This window comes from Dasypus novemcinctus, chromosome 9 (genome assembly GCF_030445035.2).
Source record: "Dasypus novemcinctus isolate mDasNov1 chromosome 9, mDasNov1.1.hap2, whole genome shotgun sequence".
NCBI classification, from domain to species: domain Eukaryota; kingdom Metazoa; phylum Chordata; class Mammalia; order Cingulata; family Dasypodidae; genus Dasypus; species Dasypus novemcinctus.
Genome location: NC_080681.1, coordinates 35136278 through 35162559, shown reverse-complemented (window position 1 = coordinate 35162559; position 26282 = coordinate 35136278). Strand labels below are relative to the sequence as shown.

The window sequence follows — 26282 nt, the reverse complement described above, 5'->3', positions numbered from 1 at the left end:
CAATGGTGTATTATTTTAAATACCAAGAATCTTCCACTATTAAATGCCACTATTTCTCCCTAATGAACCTGAATCAAAAGATGCCACTTTTAAAACTGTTTGTCACTGGTACATTTCAGTAATATTTACAGAAGATTCACAATCTATAAAACACTTTCTCTATACCACAGGGATTAGTAAGAAATAAATGTAAAAACACTTAGAGCTTGCTTAAAATCTATCTAAAGTATCTCAGTATCCATCCTTTGCCCTCATAGTTTACAAGGCTATCAATTTTGAAAATTAAAAACTTTTTTTAAAAGAACTGCTAAACTACTGTTCTAGATAATTCAACATGCCAATTTCTGCATTTGACGCAAACTTGCTGCCTTAAGATCCGCCCAAAAAGCAGTCATGAGAAAAGTATTTCCACAAAAATAAGATCCACTCTTTTCCTTCCCGGATCACATCCTCAGAAAAGTGTCTAAATAAGTAACCAAAACAACAGTGTATTTGGGATGAAAAAAAAAATAAACCTGATTTTCTGGCAGTCAGATTCTCTTAACTGCAGGTATCCCCACCACTTGTAGCAACTATCCTTAAGTTTTTTCCCCTCCTGCTACCCATTACAGTTTCTATTCAACCACAACCTAAAATGCCCTCTTAAAACTTGAAAGACAAACCTGAAAAATGTTTAACCTTGCGGATGACGGTTTTGCTTGATAATTACAAATAACCTGAAAGTAATCCTAATTATCACAAGATTAAAGTACAGTTAAACCCATTCTCTTTCATAACATTGAAAATTAAGAAAGCACTTATTAACTTTCTTAGAAAAATCAATAATTGGGGAGCCCATAGCGCAGTGGCTGAGCACCTGCTTCGCATGTACAAAGTGCTGTGTTCAATCTCCGGTACCTCCTAAAAAATTAAAATTAAAAAAAAAAAAAATCAGTAATTTAAAAGCCCCTTAAGTCTTAAATGGTCTACACTTGAAAACCTCTAGACAAGAGAACTGATTTTGCTAAATTTGACATCCACAGAGGTTACATATCACTGTGGAATCACACCATAAGTATTTTTACTACTTGTTGAATTCCTTAATGGATCTTGCAGATCTATTAGTCAGTAGCAACAGTATTTCATCTTAACAAGTTGTTTCAGACAAAAGAGAAGGGGCAGACTTAGTGACATGTTCATCTATCCAACTAAAATGCTATTAAAAAATAAAAGACATTACCACCATTGTTTTCAGTATCTCATTTCATTTCTTAGGTAATAACTTTTAACAATGGCAGTTATTTCACATATTCCAAAAAGTTTATCAAGCTACCTGGTTTCTTCAATTTTTAAATTTCTGGACAAAATTGCTTTTTGAAAACCTCAAACACCAAAACAAGCAACTGTGTTCTGAATTTATCTGAAATTTATGTACATTGCATCTGAATTTGTTTCACTGGAAGTCACTTTAAAAACTGTCACCAAAGCATGTTAAAAAAAAAAATTTTAAATTTATTGTTACAAATATTCTTGTTAATAGTAGTATTGAGCTGACACACACTCTCAAAACAAATACCCCTGTTTGGTTTTTAAGCCATTATTAGTCACAGATAGTCACCTTCTTATCCCAGCAATCTGACAAATGAAGAGCAATAGAGCAGAAGTTGAGAAACAATTTTCCGTTATGCCATCTCTGGTCCTCAATACACTGTAAAAAAGGGGTTAAGACTAGTTCTCTGAGATCCCTTCCACTCTAAAACCGTATTATTCAGTAATATATTTTGTTAAGGTTAATATATCTCCTATTCATTAACCTAACAAGATTGTTGTCTATTAGGAGAAAAACTAAAAAGGGGAAAATATGTATCTGAAAAGAAACAAGGAAACTGAAAGTTTTAAGTAATGTTAAAATGTTCAAATTTCAATTTGAGCAGAGATCTAAATAAAAGTTAATGATCTAAATCTGTTTAAGTATCCTTCCATCAAATAGTTTTGTTAAATGTGACCAGGCAAAAATAAAACAGCGGTTTCCAAATTTTGAACTGCAAATATTAGTTAAGGATCAATAAACCAAGTATGATGTAGTCTTAACTCTAAACTGTTAGAAATTCTAAAACTTACACTGCCATAATTTTAACAGCAAGACACATAACACTGCATTAATACTAGTCTAACCTTCATGTTTCACCCATTAAAATGTCTAAGCTAAATTATAAACTCACTATAAAACTATTTTTCTTACCAAACTTTCCAATGTAATATAGCTGCCATCGAGTTCCCTGGATACTTACACATAGCATTGAGGGCAAACAGCAGGTTTCCTTTCTTTGAGGAACTTTAGTTATCTATTTTTTTTTTGCAAAGCTTCCCTTCTTGTGGAACCAAAAAATGTAATTAAACTATTGCAGGGAGGGAATGTACGTTAAGGCAAATCTAAGCTATCATCCAGATACAACAAGCCGGACGTTACCGGCCAGAGTAAAATGACGGTGTTTTGGTATCTCCGTTATTAACTTTTATATAAAACAAGGCCATCATTCAGGTCTCTAATGGTGTTTATCCCCTCCTTCAATGTTTCTTAACGACTGCACAAAATTTGAAGTCTAAACATAAAAGTTTTAGAACTAAATATAAATCAGTATTAAAACAGTTCAAGAAACGTTGCCACTAATGTTGCTAAACCATGGATGGATCCCAACAAGAGAGTCGTCTGTGGAAGTCTCTTAACAAGAAACCTTTGGCTCCACCACCTAAGTTTCCAATCACTGAGAAGGGTCTGGGATAACTCTTCTTCAGGTTCACGGCAGAAGTAGAGCACACCTGCTTTCCTCTGGCAGAGATTAAGCTCCCAGGTACACAAAGGCCAGGGAATCAGACCTGGAGAGGCAAAAAGCTTTAGCTGGACACCCACTAAGCCCCTGATAACCCAAAAACCACTTTTGAGTGATTTACCTCTTGCCGTTACTTCCCAGGCACCTAGCGGCCTAAGATCTTGCTGAAGTAGGGGACGAGGGGGAGTGTGATGAGGTCCTGGTCCCATGTAAGGGGTGGGGTGAGTGTAGTTAGTTAATGCCAGAGCCGGCGCTTCGGGCCAAGACCTAGCAGTCTCGAGAAGAGGGATTGGTGACTGCGCTCAGACCGACCCGCTACTCAGTCCATTGGAATGGCGACGCTAGGCTCCCCTGGCCGCCAGATCTCGGCCCCTTCCCCCTAGTGCTCACTGGCTGCTCGCCTTCATGTGACTAAACAAAACCCCCAAGTCTAGTGACCAGCTCAGCCCCTTTGTGTCCGCTACAAGCTCCACCGACGCCACCGTGGAAAGGCTCCCCCCGCCGCCGAGTCCCGCCCCGCGGCGGCGGCCGCCGCTCACCTCAGACTCCGCCGCCCCCCGCGGCCGCCACGGCCGCCGCTTCCCCGAACCCGGGGCCCGGGCTCCTTGTGTAGCACCAACTCCGCCTCCTCGGCCGCCGCCGCCATCTTAGCCTGTGCGGCAAAATGCGTCCTTTTAGATGGTTGGGACTCAGCTTAGGGCGTAGTTCCCCGGGCCCCAGCGCCGCAGGCCGAATCCCCCAAGTTCTTCCGCCACCCTCTGTCCCGCCGCCGCCACAGCCCAGAAGCCCGAAACCCACTCGGATCCCAGCGAATCCGACCAAATAACCCCCGAAACTCACAGTTTGGTGCCGTGTGCGTCAAACCGGGGCGACGTTGCGAGCGCGCGGCGTCCCCGCGTCACACGCCGCTCTGTACGCTACTCGGCTGCAACGGCCCCCTCCGCTCCCCGCTTTTCGCCTCCGGCTCCGGTTCCCAGGGCGCAGGCGCGCTGCTTTCCCGCCTCTGCCGAGCAGCGGGCCGCGGGGGTGACCAGTGAGGAGCTGCTGGGGAGCTTCGCGCCGGTGGAGTGTGTGGGCCAGTTAGACAAACGGGGGCAGCAGAAACAGTGCGCCACTGTTCTCGGGTGCCCGAAACCAAACAAGGTCACCTCCCCCAGCTCTGACCTAATCACTCCCAAGGAGGTTCCCGCCCCAGAGTAGGCACACTCCAAATATGGTGGTGCCCAAACTCTGCAAGACCCAAACGCTAGACAAGCCTGGGCCCTTTAAGGTGGAACAGGCCCGTAGTTTATTTTCACGATCACTACTCTGCCGAAATCTCTTTTATTTTCCTACTGTTGAGGAAAGGACTCACACTTGTTTGCCGGTCAGGATTTGAACTATGGAGTAATGACAGGAAGGTTTTAGGCTCCTGAGGGACCAATTATTAGGAGGTGCTTAATGGCTTGGTGAAACATCAAGTATGGAATCTTAATTAGCTAAACAGCCTAATCTGTACCTAAAGAGATACCCTGAGTTTGGTCCCACTTGGTTCTGTGAGGATATTCCCCCCCCCCCCCCCATATTATTGAATGTAAGATGTTTCTCCAAATTAAAATTACGTAAGAATCATCTGAGATGCCGGTTCACCTTGCAAAGAATCAATAGGCCTGGAGAAGATTCTGGAAATATTTTTTAACAAACTTCCATCGCAGAATTTTTTTTAAATATTTAAATTTATTTTTAAAAGATTTTAGGTTACATAAAATGTTATATTAAAAAAAATAAGGGACTCCCATATGCCGCCCTCCGCACACCTCCAATTTTCCCCACATCGACAACTTCTTTCATTATTAGTGTGGTACATTCTTTGCAATTGATGAGCACATTTTGGAGCATTGCTACTAAGCATGGATTATAGTTTACATTGTAGTTTACACTCTCTCATATTCAATTCTGTAGGTTATGGCAGGATATATAATGGCCTGTATCTCCTTGCAATGTCATTGAGAACAATTCCAAGTTCTGAAAATGCCTCCATATTATACCTTTTTCCCTCTCCCTGACTTTAGCACCTCCAGTGGCCATTGTATGCACATCAATGATATAATTTCTTCCATTGCTAGAATCACAATAAGTCTATAGTAGAATACCAGGGAGTCCACTGTAGTCCATATTTTATTCCCCAATCCTGAGGATTCTAGCATGGTGATGCCCACTCCACCTCTACTTGAGAGGGAGCTTCGATCCCATATGGTTGAGGGATGGGACTCTCTTGCTTGCAGTTGTAGACTCTCAGTTCCTTGGTATGATGGTTGTCCATCCTCACCTCCTTGTTAGTTGTTCTGAGTGAGTTCAATGAACTGGAGAGTAGGTATTGCAACTCTGCTGAGACTCAGGACCCATCTGGCATATGGACAGCCCAGAGATTAAAGCCTCTGGGATGTACACCTACCAACTCCAGCAACTATAGGTTCAAATAAAAGGGACAGAAGAGGCATAGGTAGAGAAGTCACAATTGAGTCCAACTCTGTCACACTCAGGAGCACAAACTCCAAAGTAGGGCCCACTGTCAAGGCAACAAACTCTGGAGCTATCTGCCATGATTGTAGGACCCGGGAGTCTCCACAGCCCTCAGGAACCCCACTATTTGGGGTAGTATCTACTTTGGCTGTCTATGAGATCCTGCTGAGACGTGCATAAGCATTACCTCTCTGATGACCTCCTGACTCACTTTGAAGTCTCTTAGGCTTATAACAGTCATTTGTCTTTACCTTTTCCCCCTTTTTTTCAAGGTCTTTTTCCAGTTGCATCACCAGCAGGTGCCTGGTAGTAATCCCTCGGTGCCCGGGAGGCTCATCCCTGGGACCATCGTAGGATTCTAAGGGCAGAGTTTCACAGAATGCATTTTGAGAATCACTGAGTGGGAGCCATTGCCTTTGCTTTTGAACTGAGCAAGCAAAAAGTTGCTAATATATTTGACAAGAACCAACAGCTTCTGAGGGAGCCACTAGTCTTGCTATAATAAATACTTTTGCTTCTCTGAACCTGTTTTCTCATCTTCTTTATTTTATTAGTTTTTCATTACCTTAGCAGCTACCATGAATTGTGCTCCTCCAAACTCTCAAGATGTTATTGACATTCAGAAGACTACACCATAACTGCATATATTTGACAGGAATGAGGAACATTTCCCCCCTATAGGATGGTCCTTTTCATCATTATCAGCAAACTTGGATTTCAAACAAGATATTTGACTAAACACTTAGACTTGTCAGTGAGTTGATAATAATATGCTTGAGTTCTTATTTTGTACCAGGCATTATTCTAATTCATTCAATTTCACTACAACCTAATGAGGCAAAGAAAGATTAGGTAATTGTCTCAAAGACACACAGGTATTAATGGTGGGAGAGCAGATTTGAACCTGAACAATCCGATTCCAGAAACTGCTCTCTTCCTACTGCACCTTCTCAATACCTGCTGTACAGGTATTTTGGCTCTTTCAAAACGCAAATTTTGCTTCCTCATTTACACAAGTGTGTAAACCATAAAATAGAAATGTACCTATGTTTTCATCCAGTGGGGAGGGAGGGAAATTTGGGACATTTCATCTGAAGAATCCATTAAAACTTTATATTCTCAGGCTACTACCAGACTTAAAACAAATAAAAGTGTTATGTACTATGAGAATTCTCACAACATTGTATCACTACAAAGCAGTTATCAACAATAACAACAAAATCTATCTTGTGAATGTACACCATTGACTGATGTGCAGACAGATCAGACCACAAGCAACTACAACCACTCAACCGCAACCAGAAACTTGTAGCACTCATGAATATTTTTTTATACTAGAACTCAGCAACTAAACTGTAAGACTGTAAAACTAGTAGAAGGGGTAGTAGTAATCGTAACAGTAGCTGTAATAATAGTTAATGATGCTTTTTATAAACAAAATTGATCTCAAAAACTGTCATGAGTATTGGGAGAAATCATGATAAAGACAAAAATCTCAAATAAGATAATGGCAAAAGAAATAATGCAGGCAACTTTTGAAAGATCCAAGGACCAGTTATGTGGCTTAAGGCTGAAACACTTAAAGACATTAGAAGGAAATTGCAGTTGAAAATGAAAATCAATATGTGGAAAAGTTTGGCCCTGTGATAAAATTCACAAATCACATATACTCCCTATGAATAAAATAATGTTCTGATGATTAGACCTGGTGAAAAAGAAAAAAGAAAAGAAAAAAGACCTGGCTATTGTTAATATGTTAAAACTTGAGAACATTAACACAATAAAGGAATCCATTAGCTATTCCAATGATAGAATTACCCAACAAAAGATACAAAGTAAACTGTAGCCTCAAATGACCTAATCAGAAAGGAAATGCAATTCAGTTTTGGATAAAAGCTGGTTTTTCTCCTCCTAATACTTCTGAATTCTAAGCAACAAGAAAAGATGAAATAGGCACTGGTGAATCTACTATCCTAGTAATAAAGTCAAGTCAGTTTTGGACTTTGCCTAGTTTGTGGAACTGCAAACAGTTTAGGATTCTTGTTATTTGGGATGGAGTTTGGGGGAGTGGTTAGAGTACGGAGACATGAAGAACTAAAATAGACCAAGTCTTACATTTATTTTTGTCCCACACTGACCCCCAGCACAGGGCCTTACACCTAGCAGGTGTGCAATAATTCAATTCAATTAAACCAACATTTACTGATTGCTTACTCTATGCAAGGTTCAATACTGGGCACGTCAGCACAAAGAGGAATAAGTGAATTCCTTGCAGGTACTCAATAAATAGTAGTTGAATGAATGAGGGGCTTTTTTAGTCCAATGAAAGAACTACCCAAAAAAGGTACAATCAGCTCTCAATTTACCAGGGGAATGGGGGACATGAGGAAATAGATAATAATAAAGAGTTCAAAACCACAGTTAAAATACAACCTCTTAAAACATGGTACAAAATAAATTTAGTACACACATATTTAGTAAAAATTATATCTAATATTTAGAAACACATTTAGTATTCTACTCATCAGCATATCAGAGATAGATGAAACCATGAGAGTATATGATCTTGTTAAGGGAATTCATGTAGAGAAAGAAAATGGTAGACTGTGGAACCTTAGATTAAAAAAAGTATTGAAAAAGTGGAGAGAAGTCCAAGAAAATAGGAAATGAAGGGACAGAGGAATAAGAGGAGATTAAGGCAAGACCATAGCATCACAGAAGGCAAGGACGTATTGGCACAGCTTACTGCTGTAACCCCAAATCTCAGTGGCTTAACACAGTAGAGTTTCATTTCTTTTTTTTTTTCTTTTTTTTTTTAAAGATTTATTTATTTATTTAATTCCCCCCCTCCCCTGGTTGTCTGTTTTTGGTGTCTATTTGCTGTGTCTTGTTTCTTTGTCCGCTTCTGTTGTCGTCAGCGGCACGGGAAGTGTGGGCGGCGCCATTCCTGGGCAGGCTGCTCTTTCTTTTCACGCTGGGCGGCTTTCCTCACGGGCACACTCCTTGCGCGTGGGGCTCCCCCACGCGGGGGACACCCTTGCGTGGCGCGGCACTCCTTGCGCGCACCAGCGCTGCGCATGGCCAGCTCCACACGGGTCAAGGAGGCCCGGGGCTTGAACCGCGGACCTCCCATGTGGTAGACGGACGCCCTAACCACTGGGCCAAAGTCCGTTTCCCCGAGTTTCATTTCTTATTCACATCATGTTCCACTGTAATCATTGGGAAGGCAAGTGGAGGCAGTCATTCAGGGATCCAAGCTCTTTCTATCATGTGGCTTTTGCCCTGAGGCCACAGAGTCTTGCCCTGGATCCTCTGCAAAGAAAGAGAGGAACATTTGGAGGACAATTTGTGCATGAAGTTGAAGGGTCCAAACCTGGAAGTGGCATAGATCACTTCTCACTTTCCACTCAGTCAACACTCAGTCACATGGCCCAACTTAACTACAGAGGGAGACTGGAAATCTAATTTTGCTATATGTGCTGGAGGAAAAGAAAATGGGATTGGTGAGCACACAGCAGGGTCTCTGCCCACCTTGACTAAATGTAGCAGAGAGGTCATGAAAGATAAGGGAATTCATTAAGTGTGCAAAATTGTTGGCTACATTAGTAGAAGTAGGATCTGTGAAGTGGCTCAAACTACTGCAGTGGAAGCAGGAATAAATGAAAAGAAAAAAAGAGGAAATACCAACTGAGACTGATCAATTATGGAAATCCAACAAGATCAAGTGACAGGACTCGCAAGGCTGAGAGACAAATCTGGAACTATAGGTAAATGCCACGGCCAAGGATTCTTGGCAACTAACTAGCCAGTCTCCTGATAAGAACCCTCCCTCCCTAGGCCCTTGTCAAACATTCACAAACATAACACTTGAGAAATGACTTTGTTTTTTTTATTTCTCCAGAATGAAAAATTCCAGATGTCCCGGATATTTGGTTGAGATCCATCTAAGGAAAAGGGCTTCTGTAATTTCAGTCATCCCATGTGGTTTACTAGAAAATGAACATGAAATGGTAGGCCAATGTGTTGAATTATATAAATATATATGTATATACTGATTTTCTCTGCAATCAATAATTGGTAGATACACTTTTACAAATGTTATCCTTTAACTACAGTGCAATAATTAGAAATTGGACTTTGATATTTCTGTTTTAATTGTAAAAGAAATTAAATTTCTTCAAAATAAATTTCTATCAAATATTATTTGCTTAAGTTTTAAAAATATGTTGTAAGAAGGAAAAAGTATAGTGCTTATAACCTCTAACAACTAAACTTAGGAAATATTTAGTCTGAAATAGAAACACAGGCCTAGACATAATAATGTCATCTTTATTTTTCTTATTCATTTCTTTTTTCATTTCAGGTCATTTAAAATTTCTCTTACAAACTCTCTACCAGATTCCTTCCCAAAAGCTATACTTCACCCTTATCCTAGAATGGCTGTGGTCTTAATGCAGCTACTAAATTTAATGCTTTTCCACCCAGACTGGAAAGATACACTGAAGATGTAGAGCCTTCTTCTCAACTAATATTTATTTGGTACCTACAATATTCCAGGTACTGTCCTGGACCCCTGGCAGGAGGCCAACATAAATAGGACATGCTCAGCTCTCAAATATCTTATGGTAGACTGGTCAAAAGTCACATGCTCAGCTTGCTATTTGCATTTTAAAGTTGATGTAGCAGTTTGATGTAGTTATGAATGAAAAAAATAGATACTGGATTACCTTTGTAAACTGGTTTGTACCTGGGCATGATTAAATTATGATTAGGCTTTGGTCCACCAAATCTACCCCTTGGTGTGTGGGGACTCACAGATAAAAAAACATGGCAAAGGACAGAGTTGGAGATTTTGATGTTGTAGTTTTGATGTTGGCGTTTTGATGCTGGAGTCTTGAGCTGGAGCTGTGGGAAGTTAAGCACACAGAGGAGATTGGTTGTGAGGAAAAAGAAGCAAGCCCTGGGAAGAGAGGAACCCTGCACCCAGAGAGAAGCAAGCCCTGGGAAGAGAGGAATCCAGAGCCTGGAATGAAGCAAGCCCCAGGAAGAGAGGAACCCAAGAAACCTGAACTTTTGGCAGACGTCAGCCACCATCTTGCTCCAACACGTGGCAAAAGACTTTGGTGAGGGAAGTAATGATTTCTTTGTTGGGAAGTGGATGTGGCTCAACTGATAGAGCATCCCTCTACCATATGGAGGGTCCAGGGTTTGATCTCCAAGGCCTCCTGACCCATGTGGTAAGCTGGCCCATGTGCAATGCTACCACGTGCAAGGAGTGCTGTGCCATACAGGGGCACCCCTGCATAGGTGCAAGATGTGCACCCCGCAAGGAGAGCCTCCCTGCATGAAAAAAGCGCAGCCTGCCGAGGAGTGGTGCTGCACACACAGAGAGCTGACGCTGCAAGATGGTACAAAAAAAAGAGATGCAGTGTCCTAGTGCCACCTCATAATGCAAGAAGATGCAGAAGAACACACAGCAAATGGACACAGAGAGCAGACAACAGGGGGGAAAGGGAGAGAAATAAATAAAATAAATCTTTCAAAAAAATTTGTTGTCAGAGGAAGTAGGAGTGAGGAAAAATAGAGGAGTGAAAAATGACTATTTATAGGTTGGATACCTGAGTGAAGGTGCTAAACTGACATAAGTTTCTTATATACCATACAATATCACTTAAAGGTACAATATCACTTAAAGGTGCACTCTGTGATAAGTTAAGGATTTATACTATAAACCCTAAAACAATCATTAAAATAACATACCAGAGTTACAGCTAATTAGCCACAAAGAAGATAAAAAGGAATCCTGAAAAATACTCAGTTAAACAAAAGAAAGCCCAGGAAAGGAGGAAATGGGGAATGAAGACCAGACAGGACAAACAGAAAACAATTAGCAAGAGAGCTGATTTAAACCCAACTATGTCAATAATCATGTTAAATGTAAACAGACTAAATACTCCCAATTAAAAGGCAGACATTTTCAGGCTGGACAAAAAAGAAGGACCCAAGTATCTGCAGCCTATAAGAAACCAACCTTAAATATAAAGACACAAATAAAGTAAAAGCTAAAGCAAAACTATGGAAAAAGATCTACCATGGTAACATTAATCAAAAGAAAGTTGAAGTGATTATGTTAATATTACAGAAAGTAGATTTAAGAGCAAAGAATAATACCAATGATAAAGAGGGTCATTTCATAATATTAAAAGAGTTATTCACCAAGACATAATATTCTCAAATGTTTGTATACTTAATAACATAGCTGCAAAGTACATAAAACTAGAACTGATGAGCTGCAAGGATAAATAGATAAATTAACAATTATTATTGGAAATTTCAGCACCATCCTCTTAGTAATTCACAGACCAAATACAAATAAAATCAGTGATGATAAAGAAGACTTTAACAACACTATCAAATAATTTGGCATAATTAACATTTATAGAACATCCAACCAACAACAGCAAAGTATATATGTTTAAACAAAACATTTACCAAAAGATCATATTCTGAACCATAAAATCAAGTCTCAGTAAATTTAAAATGATTAAAATGATACCAAGTATGTTCTCTAACCACAATGGAATTAAATTATAAATCAGTAAAAAATTCTTTTTTGGAAAATCCCCCAATTTTGAGAATCTATATAACACTTTTGTTTTAAAGATTTATTTTTTTATTTAACTCTCTCTCTTCCCCACTCGCCCCTGACCACCCACCCACCGTTGTTTGCTCTCTTGTGTCCATTCACTGTGTGTTCTTCTGCATCCGCTTGTACTCTTGGCAGCACCAGGAATCTGTGTCTCTTTTTTGTTGTTGTTGCCTCATCTTGCTGTGCACACATCTCCGTGTGTGCAGTGCCACTCCTGGGTGGGCTGTGCTTTCTACACAGGGCAGCTCTCTTTGAGGGGCACACTCCTTGTGCATGGGCTTCCCTATGTGGGAGACACCCCTGTGTGGCACAGCACTCCTTGCACCCATTAGCACTGTGTGTGGGCCAGCTCACTACACCAGTCAGGGGGCCCTGGGTTTGAACCCTGGACCTCCTATATGGTAGGCGGATGCTCTATCAGTTGAGCCACATCTGCTTCCCATAACACACTTTTAAATAACCCCCAGGTCCTAGGATGAAATCAAAAGGGAAAGTAGAAAGCATTTTAAGCTAAATGAAAATGAAAATGAAACACATCAAAATGTCTGGGATGCCACAAAAGGAGTACATAGAGGGATATTTAGAGCAATAAATGCCAATTACAGAAGACTCAAATCAATAAGCTCAGCTTACATTAAGAAACTAGAAAAAAAGCAAATTAAAGAAATATAAATAAGCAGAAGAAAGTAATAAAGATTTTTTTATCATTAAAACCATTTATACCAAAGAGTATTATAGGTGCTCCAGTGGTGCAATAGGTTAGTGTGCAGTACTTACAAGACACTATGTGTGCGAGAGATGCTGAGGTTGTGAGTTCAACCCTTACCTGGAGCACTGTTTTCCAAAACGCATCCAAGCAACGCCAGGCAATGATGGCGTGGTATATTTACCCTCACCTTGTCCTATAAACAGACCTTAAATAAAGAGCATCTCCTAATTCTACTCCCAGAAAAAATTTTAAAACACTAATTATATATTTTTATAAATAAAAAAAATGGAAGAAAAGAAATAATAAAAGATCAGAGTGGGAATCAATGAAGTAGAATATAGGAAAGCAATAGAGGAACAAAAATCTGTTTTTTTTTTTTAGGTTACCAATAAAAATGATAAACTTTCAGTGAGACTGGCCAGGAAAACAAAGGGAAGACACAAATTATCAATTTTAGGAATGAAAGATGTGACATTATTACAGATTCTACAGATACTAAAAGGATAAGGGAATGTTGTGAACAAGTTTATATCAATAAATCCAACAACTTACATGAAATGGAAAAAGTCCTTGAAAGATTCAAACTACCAAATCTCATTCAAAAAGAAATAGATAACCTAAATCACCCTGTATCTATTAAAGACTTGGAATTTGTAATTAAAGCCATCCCACATAGAGAACTCCAGACCCAGTTCTCACTGGTGAATTCTACCAAACAAGGAAGAAATAGTAGCAATTCTACACAAACTCTTCCAGAAAACTAAAGAGGAAGGACCACTTCCCAATCCATTCTAAGACTCCAGCATTACCATGATAGGAAAACCTGACAAAGATATACAAAGAAATGAAATTACAGAGCAATATTCCTATGAACATAGATACAAAAATTGTAAGCAAAATTTTAGCAAGTCACAACTTAGTAATATACAAAAAGGATAATAATACATCATGGCAAAGTGGGGTTTATGCAATGAATGCAAGGTTGGTTTCACACTTGAAAACTAATCAATGTTATTCACCATATTAACAAAAGTAAAAAAGAAAAACCATATCATCACCACAACAGATGTTAAAGAAGCTTTTGTCAAAATGTAGGATCCATTCCAGATTAATATGCTCAGCAAACTTGACTAGAAGAGAGCTTCCTCAACCCAATAAAGGAAATCAATGAAAAATCTACAGCTAACCATAACTTAAAGGTGAAAGACTGCATGCTTTTCCTCTAAGATCAACAACAGAATAAGGATGCCTGCTTTCCCCATTTTCTATTGAGCACTGAACGAAAGACTGTAGCCAGCAAAATAAAACCTAAATAAATAGAGGAGGGAATGAGCAAGCAAGTAAGAAAATGAATGAATAATAAATTAATGGCAAATGGCATCCAGATTGGAAAGAAAAAAGTTAAAATGTCTTTATCGCTAATGGCATGATAGTCCGTCTGGAATACAAGTTGTCAAACTACAGTCAAATCTGTGCCACTACCTGTCTTTGTATGAGCTAAAAATGATTTCCACATTCTTAAATGGTTGAAAATTTTAAAGAATAATAATACTTTGAGGCACATGAAGAGTAATCTGAAATTTTAATTTCTGTGTTCATAGATAAAGTTTTATTGGAACTCAGCCATGATAATTTATTTACTTGTCTATGCCTGCTTTGGGGCTACAAATGGGAGAGAGAAAGGTTGTGACCAACACCGTATGGCCTGCAAAGACTAAAATATATATTTGCGTCTTTAGAAAAGCAGAATCCTTATCTAGAAAGTCCTGTGAAGCTACAAAGAAGCTATTAGAACTAATAAATGAGTAGCAAGTTTGCAGGATTCATGATCACTACATAAAAATCTATTTTCTTTGTATATATTAACAACAAACAAAAATATTATTAGCATAAAAATTTGAAAATATTTTTGGAAAAATATGACAAAAGATGTATAAGAACTATATACTGAACTAAAAAACATTGCTGAGAACAGTTAAAGGAGATCTAAATAAATAGAAAAATATATAGTATTCATGGATGTGAAAAATCAATGTTGTTAAGATGCCATTGTTTCCCAAAGTGATGTATAGAATTGATACAATGCCAATTAAAACCCCAGCAAGCTTTGTAGAAATTTACATGTTGATTCTAAAATTCATAAGGAGGGAGCTGGTGTGGCTCAGTATTTGAGCGCTGGCTTCCCACATATCAGGTCCCGGGTTCAATCCCCGACCTGGGTACCCCCCCAAAAAAAAGAATCATTAAAATTCATAAGGAAATGAAAAAGACTTAGAACAGATAAGAACAAAGTTGAAGAAACTTAGACTATTTGATTTTAAGACTACAGTAATCAAAGCAGTGTCATCTGGACACTAAGATAGAAAAATAAATGAAAGAAAACAGAGTGTCCAGAAATAGATGTACACATATACGGTCAGTTGATTTTTGGCAAAAATGCAAAGATAATTCAATGGATAAATGATAGCCTTTTCAATAAGCGGTAATGGAAAAACTGAATATCTCTATGCAAAAAAAAAAAAAAAAACCAAACAAACAAAAAACCCTGAACTTTGATCCATATCCTGCACCATATAATAAAAATTAACTCAAAATGGGTCCTACGCCTAAGTGTAAAACCTAAACCTAAAAACTTTTAGAAGAAAACATAGGGAAAAAACATAGGGAATAAAATCTTTGTAAGCTTGAGTTAGGCAACAATTTCTGAGATATGATACCAAAAGTATGATTCATAAAAGAAGTGATTGATAAAAATGGACTTCATTAAAATTAAGAAATTTTGCTCTTTGAAAGACTGTGTTAAGTAAATAAAAAGACAATGTATAGACTGGGAAAATATTTAGAAATTACATTACTGATAAAGTTCTTGTATCCATAAAATATAAAGGATTCTTAAAATTCAATAGTAAGTAAACAAACGACCCAATAAAAAATATACAAAATACTAAATAGACATTTCAAAGGAAATATAGTGATGTCAAGTAAGCACAGGACAAAACTGTTCACTGGTCATTAAGAAATGGAAATTAATACCACAATGAGTTGTCACGACACACCTGTGAGAATCATTAAAATTAACAAGACTCCTGTAGCAGTTTCTTATGTTTATGAATTCCAAAAATAGACATTGGGTTATGTTTGTAATCTGGTCTGTACCTGGGTGTGATTAAGTTATGATTAGGGCTTTCATTGGGTCACGTCATTAGGGCATTGAGTCTCCACCCTTGGTGGGTGGGGACTCACAGATAAAAGGCATGGCAAAGGACAGAGTTGAGGATTTTTGATATTGGAGTGTGATGCTGAAGTCTTAAGCTGGAGCCCCAGGAAGTAAGCACACAGAGGAAAGAGAAGCCAGCCCTGGGAAGAGAGGACCTGAACCAGAAGAACACACAGAGGCTCATAGTCTATAGCTGACCTTGTGGAGAAAACACAGTTGCTGAGCCCAGAGGAACACAGGAAGCTTGAACCGTCACAGACATCGGCAGCCATCTTGCTCCAACACATGAAAATAGAGGGAAATTACTTGTGCTTATGGCCTGGTATCTATAAGCTCCTACCCCAAATAAATACCTTTTATAAAAACCAACCAATTTCTGCTATTTTGCATCAGCACCCCTTTGGCTGACTAATACAACTCCCATGCCAAATATTGGTGAGAACAGCAACTAGAATGCTAACACACTGCTTATGGGGATATAAAATAGTATAGCCACTTTGGGAAAAAAGTTTGGCAGTTTATTTAAAAAGTTAAACATACACATCATTTGGTGAACATGGTTCATTATCCTTTTTACTCCTAGGTATTTGCCCAAGAGAACAGGAAATCCATACAAAGACTTGTACAAGAACATCCATAGCAGCTTTACTTGTAATAGCCCAAAACTGGACATAACACAAATGTCCATCAATAGATAAATGTATAAACAAAGTGTGATACGTTTGTATGGAATACTCCTCAGCAATAAGAAATAGAACATTTGAAATAACATTAATGAAATCTCAAAATATTTATTTATTTTTAAAAGATTTATTTATTTATTTATTTCTCTCCCCTCCCCCCCCACCCCGGTTGTCTGTCTCTGTTGTCTATTTGCTGTGTCTTGTTTGTCCGCTTCTGTTGTTGTCAGTGGCACGGGAATCTGTGTTTCTTTTTGTTGTGTCATCTTGCTGTGCAGCTCTCCGTGTGTGCAGCACCATTCCTGGGCAGGCTGCACTTCATTTCGCGCTGGGCGGCTCTCCTTACAGGGTGCACTCCTTGCGCGCGGGGCTCCCCTACGCGGGGACACCCCTGCGTGGCAGGGTACTCCTTGAGTGCATCAGCACTGCACATGGGCCAGCTCCAAACGGGTCAAGGAGGCCCAGGGTTTGAACCGCGGACCTCCCATGTGGTAGACAGACGCCCTAACCACTGGGCCAAGTTCGCCGCCAATCTCAAAATATTTATCCTGCAAGAAGCCAGTGCCATTAGATACCTCCCATCTGATACTTGTTTAATGAAAAATGACCAAAAAATATCTTGATATGTTTGACAAAATGGTGGAGCAGATGTCATAGAAATCTGAATGCTGAAGAGATTAAGTTGCCTAATGGCACTGACCATACAGTAGTCTACAATAGATATGTTTCCTACTTTCAGGCCTATTTGCCTGAATATACAACCTGCTTCCCCAGGCTGTACTCTGATTCCTTGCAACCCTCACTCAACCAGGCACTTCCCAAGCATAGGTCACCCCTGGGGCTTATACCAGCTACAGATAACTTAGCTACCCACGATGAAAGTGTCCGCATTGCATATCCCCATTTTCAAACTTGATCCATGTCATGTTCCTCTTCTTTGGTGTGTGGGTATAGTGAGAGGTAGAGGTAGGTGGCCAACATGGAATTTCTAGTATCTAAAGCTAGACACCCCAGGGGTAAAATATACAGTCATCTAATACACTGTCATATAAGAAGCTTAGGCATTTTCTTCCCTTGAAATTCCGTTAACCTTCAAATTGACCTATCTTTCAAGATTAATGCTAAATTGCTGTCTCACCCACAGTTTGGACAACGTATTATTAGGAAATCTTCACATATTAAATAATAGCACTATTGCATCAAATGGTAGTGATACGTTAAATTATTTCTTTATCCTCTTAAAAAAGAGGTAGCAGGTGTTTGATAGCCATATATATGTGTGAGTGTGTTATTTATATATTGAGTTAAGAATCACATTATGTTTGCTTTGGAGTGAAGAAATTAGAGTTTCTTTCTATCTTTGTAAGTCTGTGTCAGCAAGGTAGGAAATCCCTTATGAAGTCACCATTCTGGCTGAAATCCAGTGTAAAGTGGTCATTAGTTGTTAATATTCTGTCTGTAAAGGCACCACCAGAAAATAAGGAGAAAAAGAAGACTGACATATCTATGTTCTTTTCTCTTCTGTTGTGGCCTAAAAAAATTAAAATTAAAAATATTCACAAATATATAAGGGATGTTTCTTTTAGCAAAAAAGAAAAAAAAAAATGAATCCCAAAGGGTTGGAAATAGAAATTGATGAGTTTGGCAGTAGACTTTGGAAAAGAATGGTGATAGCCAACCTGAGTAATAAGAAAAAAATGTTGCAAAGAAACACTAGGACCCAAAAAGCAATGATTTTGAATTGTACAGAAAAACAAAGTGGTCTTGTAATAACCCGTGCTGGAAGCTTTCCTGTGACAATGAAATTTTCCTAAGAAGGAAAACATTGGAAAAGGGGATTCTGCCTGTGATATCCCTGTAAATGTAAAATACTAAACTTTCTAACCCTGTGTGTAGCAGCCAATTTTTTCTAAATAGGAAAAATAATCATGGACCAGATATTTTCCTAAAGCTGGTTGATGCACAGATTCTAGCTATGATAAGGAATCTGGTCAGGGATTCCAGGACTATCACCATCTATAGTTAAGTGTAATGCATACATCTAGCCAAATCTTAATATTTTGCCTACAATATACTTGCCAGGAAAAATTGCTGAAATGGTAAGAGAAAATAAGAAAAGACCCATGAATTTACTGTAATTTGATCAGCCCCTTGAAAATAAGGATGGTTGATGCTGGAATTCATAATTTCCTACCAGCCTTTTGGAATCTTGATTACTGAGATTGGGAATTCTTAGAGCTAATTATTATGTGTGTTCTCAGCATTTTTAAGATGGATAAATAATCAGAGAATACTTAGATAAATTACTCTTACAACCGGGGGGGGGGGGGGGGCGGAATTAAATAAATCTTTAAAAAAATATAACTCTTAATCACCGCTAAGAGAGATTGCTCTGTCAATTATCTATGGTGATATGAAGAATTTCTCATCCCCCAAAGGCCTCCCCGTCACTGCACTCCTTGGTTTCCTTGTGTCTAGGAGGACTGACCTGCAGCACCTTTGGGCAACCTTTCATAAAAATGGTTTTTCTTAGTTGAGCTTTTGGCATATATGAATTTAAGATTTTATTTTCTGCAAATACCAGAGCACAGCAGGTCTGTGTTGCTGGATAATAGTCATGTTTGGGGCCACATCGCCATAAGAATGATTCAGTCAACTTTTATCTGTTGTGTACCTACTGGGTGCTGGAAGTTACTCTGTTCATGATGCTGGGAATAATACTATGAGCAAGAGCAATAAAGTTCCTGCCCTCATGGAGCTTACATTCTGATATTTTGAACAGAGCTCAACACTGGGAGTTGATTGATAATTAAGAAACCACTCTGGGCACCTCAGACAAAGGAGTTTTAGGTAATCCTAGTAATCAAACAAGGCAAAGAACTGTTAAAGAGGGAAAATTGGAGTAAGGGTGTTTATCCAACAGAGAACTCCTGCCAAAGTTTGCTCAGGCAGGCAGGCTTAGGTGAGGGCATGAAAGTAGAGAGGACTGCATTGTGGGAGCTCAGACCCAGAGCAAAGCATTCTTGGAGGCAGTGCAGGCAGTTGCTTATGTGCTACAATTTGAGATGGATTGGGAAAGCTGCCAGTTCAAAAATGTCTCTTCCACAGATGTCTGGAAAATGTGAATGTTTACTTCTTTTGGAGGAGGTGGTAGTTGAAAGCATAGACTTTGGAATCAGGCAGATCTATTTGTGATTGAAGTTCTGCAACTTACTAGTAGGACTGGAGAAATTTTTGTCTCTCTTAGCTTAGTTTTCTCATGTGTCAAATGGGGATAGTCATGCTTCCTTAAAAGGTTTTTACAAGATTTCAAAGTGCTATTATTAGTAAAGCACCTTGCACAGCACCTAGAAATGTTAAATATTCAATAAATGGTAGATATTTTCAGTACTACTAATATTTATTGATTCATTAAGTCATTCATTCAGCTAGCCTTCATTGAACTCTTACTATGTGCCAGGTATAGTGCTAGTCACAGCATAACAAGAGAGACTGTCCCAGAAGCAATAAACTATAATAAAATGTGAAAAAAGTGTGCTAAGAAATAGTAACAGGATGAAACTTTATTATTCTTTTTCCTAAGGTAGAGAAAAAAGGGAAGGACCCTCCATGAAACTGGAACAAAACAGACTTGATGTGTGGAAAAGTATTTTAGATCCATTCATTCCTAGAATCTCTGATGAGGATGGTAGAAATTGAAACAGTTAATCAAAGAAGATAGTTTCTGCAAAAAACTCTATCTTCCCTTGACTTTTTCTGCTTTGCATTATCACACTCTCCTGGCTTTCTTGCAGTCCCTGGTAGTTTCTTATCAGTCTCCTTTGTGGGGTCCTTTTTCTTTACCATTATATATATATATTTTAAAGATTTATCTCCCCTGCCACCACCCATTGTTTGCACTCACTGTCTGCTCTCTGTCTGTGTCTGCTTGTCTTCTTTTTTTAGACGGCACCGGGAACTAAATCCAGGACCTCCCATGAGGAGGGAGGTGCCCAGTCTCTTGAGCCACCTCTGCTCCCTTATTGTTGTGTCTCTCATTGTGTTTCCTCATTGCATCAGCTTGTCACGCCAGCTCGCCATGCCAGCTCATCGCATCAGCTCACGTCTTGCTTGTCTTCTTTAGGAGGCACTGGAAACCAAACCTGGGACCTCCCATGTAGTAGGTGGGTGCCCAACTGCTTGAGCCACATCTGTTTCCTCTACCATTAAATTTTATAACCCTTAGGCATCTCATCTATTAACACAGGTTTTAAAGGGATTCTATTACCATTTAAATGATAACTCCTAAATTATCTCCCTGTCAGATCTTTTTTATGATTACCTCCTATTTCCAACTGGCTCACTTGCAACTATTTATTGAACATATTTTCTGATAGTCTTAAGAAAACCTGAAAATCAGAATGTCCATAACCTACTTCCTTTCCAAAACCCCTTCCAGTACTCCCTCTCTCAGTACGTGACACAATCATCCACTCAAGTGCTGTCCAAGTTAGAAACCTGGGCATCGTTTTCAACTCCACCTTCTCTCTCAATCATCACATTTAAACCATCATCAAATCTTGTTGCTTCTATCTCTGAGGTATGTCTCACATGTGTTCATTTCCTATCCTCATTGCCACCACCTAAGTCCATCTAGACTATCATAGTATCTCCTCACATTTAGTCCTTTTCTCCCCTACCCAGTCCAGTCTCCACAAGACTCCCAGAAAATGCAAATCTGTCCACGGTCACTACCTCATTTAAAACCCTTCAAAGGCTTCCCATTGCCCTTAGGATAAATTCCAAACTCTTTACCAAGCGGTCTACTTCTCACTCTTTCAGCAATAGCCATTCAAAACATTTCAATTCCTGAGCCACATCAGGCTATTGCTTGTCTCACGAGTTTCCCGACCTGTTCCTCTGCCTGGAATACTTTGCCTTCCTTCTCTTTACCTAACTACTCCTAGCCATTCTTTAGTTCTCACTTTAAAAGTCACTTTCTCGGTGAAACCTTCACAACCCCTCACTTCAGTTCCAACCACCTCATCCCTTTGCTCCAGTGTTTCAATATTACCGGCATATATTGAAAACCTACTATGGACCAGCTACTATGCTTGGAGTTAGGGATATATATTAGTGAGGAAAAAAGATACATGTTACTTTCCTTTATGTAGCTCAGAGCCTTACGGGAGAAACACAAATTATCAAACCCATATATATAAAATTGTAACTGTGAAAAGTTCTGTGAAAGAGAAGTACAAGATGCTTTGAGAGGATTTGTGGGACAGGAAAGCCCTCAAGGAAATGATTGGCCTACACCTGAAGGTGGAGCAGAAATTAAGTAAACAAAGAGTTAGAAGGAGGAAGTGAAATTCAGCAGGGGAACAGGTATTGAAGGCCCTGTGGTAAAAAGGATTAGGGTGCATTCAAGAACTGAAAGAAGGCCAAAGTAACTGGAAAGCAGAAAGCAAGCAGATGAGGTTGTAGCAGTTGATCGGGTCTGACTTTGCAAGGCCTTGAGGATCTGAAAAGGGTTCAGGTCTTTATGCTATGAGCCATGATTTAGGAGTAACTAGAAGAGATTGGAAGGAAATATTTGATCAGATTTTGATTATGAAAAATATCACTATGGCTGATGTGTGGAGGACAGACTGGAAGGAGGTGAGAATGGATGTTTCCAGTCATTAAAATGGTGAGAAGGTTATTGCAGAGGTTCAGGTGAGAGATATTACCTTGGATCAGGGAGGTGATAACAGAAATGGAATGTAAGAGTTTTTTGGACATAAAATCAATATGCTTTAATATTGCATTGTATTAGGATAGAGATGCTTTTCTCCTATGGTTTTGATTATGAGTGGAATTTTTTCTGGTTTCTTGCCCCATTCCTTACTTCTTCCACCTGATTGCTAAGTTTGGGAGAGAAATCAGGCCCGTGAGTCTCAGCCCGTCCTGCTTCTCTTGGGGCCTGGCCTGCCTGCAAGCAGCATGTCCTTGTTGGGGGCAGGGCTGCGTGGTGAGGTGCTGCCTGGGACGGGGTGGGTAAACCTTCTGAAGCTGGGGTTAAGAGTTAGAAAACTCATATTTGCCACACACCCGAAAGTCATAATCTTCGACCTGGCCTTCATCGGTAATAAACCTGATACATTGCTCTATATCTCCCTGACTCAGTCTTCTTCTTAATTTATTCAGCTCTCAGCTGGGCTGAGGGGATGGGAGGAGACAAGAACAATGATGACTCCCGGAGTTCTAGTTTGTGCGACTGATGGATTATGATGCCATTCTTTTCTCCCTCCCTCTTTCCCTCCTTTTCACCCTCCCTTCTTCTCCACCTTCCTTCCTTTCCTTCTTCTTTTTTTTTTTTCATGTAATAAACTGGAGTCAGGGAAGTCAGGGAATGATGGATTCCTCTAAATTGTTAGCTACATTACATAAAAAAATTTAAGAACATGCCAGTTTAGTTAGGCCAGTAGATCATTTACTGAGAACTGGGAGAGAAGAACAGAGTTTACTGAGAATGGGGGAAAAGAACAGGATTACACAACAAGATAGCGATGCAGGCTCTTCTAGGCAGAGAGTGTTTTGGGCTTGTAGGGCTATCTTTACTAAGCTATTATTTAGTCCTCCCTTTCCTATGTTCCAAGGAGGGGCCCCAGCTATTTGCTGTTCTGAATGATTACCCCTCCCATTAGTGCCCCAGGGGGCCAATGGTGAGGCCACTTCAGGGTATCTGGGGCTTTCCCTTGACCCCAAATGAGATCTCATTCCAATCCCGTTCTAAATGGGGTTCTCGTGGGGTCCTTTCAGCAGCCTTCTTGGTGGCGGTCTTCCCCTCAGGGGGTCTCCAGGCAGGGTTCCAGGGCCACATGTTTCAGGGCCATGGCTTTCTGCCAGTTCTTAGACTCGTCTTTCACTTTCCTAAACTAACCTACCTCAAAACTTTACTTTTAAGGAAGTTTTGGGGAAAGAGATGTGGCTCAACCAATTGGGCTCCTGTCTACCATATAGGAGGTCCACAGTTCAGTGCCCAGGGCCTCCTGGTGAGGGCAAGCTGGCCTACGCAGCGAGCAGGACCGTGTGGAGTGCCAGCCCACGTGGGACTGCTGCCCAGCATGGGAAAGCTGCCCTGTGCAGGAGCGCCGGCCGACGTGGAGAGCTGGCACAGCAAGAGACACAGAGGAAAGAAAAGAAGAAGACATGGCAGAACAGGGAGCTGAGGTGCTGTAAGAGAGTAATCGCCACTCCAGAAGGCCCCAGAATCTGTTCCAGGAGCTGCCACATACATACAAGCAGACACAGAAGAACACACAACGAAGGGACACAGAGAGCAGACAATGGGGGAATGGGGGTGGGGGAGAAATAAAATAAATCTTTAAAGAAGTAAGTTTTGGGTCACAGAAGAGGTACATCAAAAGTGTAAGGGCAGGGGGAGTGGAAGTGGTTCAAGTGGCTGAGCACCCTCCTCCCACAGGTCTCAGGTTCGGATCCCAGTACCTCTAAAAGAAAAAAACAAGCAGACAACAAGTAGAGCAAAAACAATGAGCAAACAGATGAGGGGAGTTGGGGGAGTATAAGGAATTCCCATTAACCCCACCCCCCTCTTCCCCACTAATAACATCTTTCAATAGTGTAGTACATTATTCTTCTTTCTTTCCTTCTTTCTTCCTGTCCCTCTTTTCTTATTTTCGGATGGGGCAATTGGAATTTATAATTTCAGTTTGAGAGATGTTGAGTTTGACATACTTTAAAATGTGATATGGAAATATCTAGTATGCAATTGGATATGCAGGTCTATTTAGAAAGTTTGAAAGGATGAGTGTGAAAACATAGGCAAACATAGTTTGCTGATACTGGAGCAGTTCTAGAGGGCAGAGAGGAAGGTTTTAAAAGATGGGTAACAGGGGAGCTGTAGATTAGGGGCAAGAAAATACAGAACATCATGGGGAAGATGGTGCATAGATGATATAATGCCAGGGGTGTACACTTCGGGCATTGGCTAATGAAAATACAGATTAGATTTAGTCTCAAAACTTGTAGCAATTTAATTATTTGTGCTTATCTGTATAATGCCTGGCTTCCCCTCTAGAAAGAGGCTTTGCAAGATTGTCATTTTCTTGGTTATTGCTCAACCTCCTGCCATACCAGCACAATTCCCAGAACAAAGTTGTGGCTCAATATCCTTTGACTAACCCACCTCCATATTAACACTAAAAAGAACGGTGAAAGAAAAGCCTGATAGCATTTCTTAGGTTAAGCTCAAGAGAAGGTGGTGGTGAGAAGAAATGTGTATTTGTTAACTATTGCATTCCATACTAAAGAAATATAGTCTCATCCATTATTATTAGTCAAAATTCTTCTCCTTTGCTGTTATAATTAGGGTTTGATTGGATGGAACCACCATAACTCAAAGATTCAGATAATTCAAAAAAAATCTTCAGGATGTCCAAAATATATCTGGTTCATAAACTTATGATTTCAACTATGTTAAAATACCATTAAAAAGGACTGAGGAAATGTAATATCATGTTCATAGAAGTATGACAGTGATTTTCCCCTTTTACTTCTACCTCATTTCTAAAAGTATAGTTATTCTATTTGTTACTGTTTGACAGGAATAGTTTATATTTTGTGGATAGCCATTCTTTGTTGACTGTATATTTAAATATTTTCTTACTGTCTGTTCTTCTAACTGTGCTTTGTGCTTTACTTTTTTACACCTTTATGGAGATATAACTAAACACCATAAAATTTACCCATGTTAAACACACAATTCAATGCATTTTAGTAAGTTTTTGTGGTTTTGCAAACGTTATTACAATCAAGTTTTAGAACACTTTTGTCACACCAAAAATTTCCTTCTGCCTGTTTTCAGTCAAGCCCTTCTCCCACCTCTGGCCCCAGGCAACCATCTACCTGCTGTCTGTATAGTTTGGCCTTCTCTAAAATTTCATATAAATGGTGTCAAACAATTCATAGTTTTTTGTGTGTATGGCTTCTTTCAGTTAGCACGACGTTTTTGACATTATTTTAGATATACAAATTATTTGTTCTTCTTTACTGATGAGTAGTATATCCGTTGTATGGGTATATCAAAGGTTGTTTATACATTTACAAATTAATGAACATTCGGGTTGTTCCCAAATTTTGGCTTTTATGAATAATGAAAAAGACATGTATTTTCATTTCTCTTGAGTAGATACCTGTGAGTGGATTTCCTGACCTACATAGTAAGTTTTTTAAGAAGCTACCAAACTGTTCCAAAGTGGCTGTAATATTTTACATTTCCACCAGCAATGTGTGTGGGCTCCAGTATATACCAGTCCTAGTCAACACTTGATATTATCAGTCTTCGATTTTGGCCATTCTAGTAGGTGTGTAGTAGTTTCTAATTGTGTATTGTTTTTTTGAATTCTTTTTCTTTATTTTTTTAAATGTTACATTAAAAAAATATGAGGTCCCCATATACCCCCCTCCCACTCCTCCCATGACAACAGCCTCCTCCATCATCATGGGACATTAATTGCACTTGGTGAATACATCTCTGAGCACCACATGGTCAGCGGTCCACATTATAGTTTACACTCTCCCCCTGTCTACCAGTGGGCCATGGGACACAATGTTCATTGTGTTTTAATTTGCATTTGCCTACTGACTAAAGATGCTGCAGATCTTTTCATGTGCTTATTGCCATCTGTAGTATATTCTTCTTTTTTTTTTTTTTTAAAAGATTTATTTTTAT

The 26282-nt window shown here is 39.5% G+C and overlaps 1 protein-coding gene across 46 annotated transcripts in view; it reads right to left on the bottom strand.

Annotated features, from left to right (window-relative positions):
• Positions 1-3998, bottom strand: part of ZNF644 (zinc finger protein 644) — a 116755-nt gene extending 112757 nt beyond the window's left edge. For 8 of the 46 annotated variants that reach the window (XM_071217276.1, XM_071217293.1, XM_071217260.1 and 5 more), the window contains exons 1-2: positions 3651-3700; positions 2271-2856 (exon numbers count right to left, since the gene is read on the bottom strand). The gene's annotated coding sequence lies outside the window, so the exon portion shown is untranslated. Of the gene's footprint in view, positions 1-1597; positions 1708-2270; positions 2857-3349; positions 3463-3650 lie in introns of those variants that run through there. The other 38 variants (XM_071217284.1, XM_071217266.1, XM_071217287.1 and 35 more) reach the window with 19 other exon arrangements.
• Between the last annotated feature and the right edge of the window lie 22284 nt (positions 3999-26282).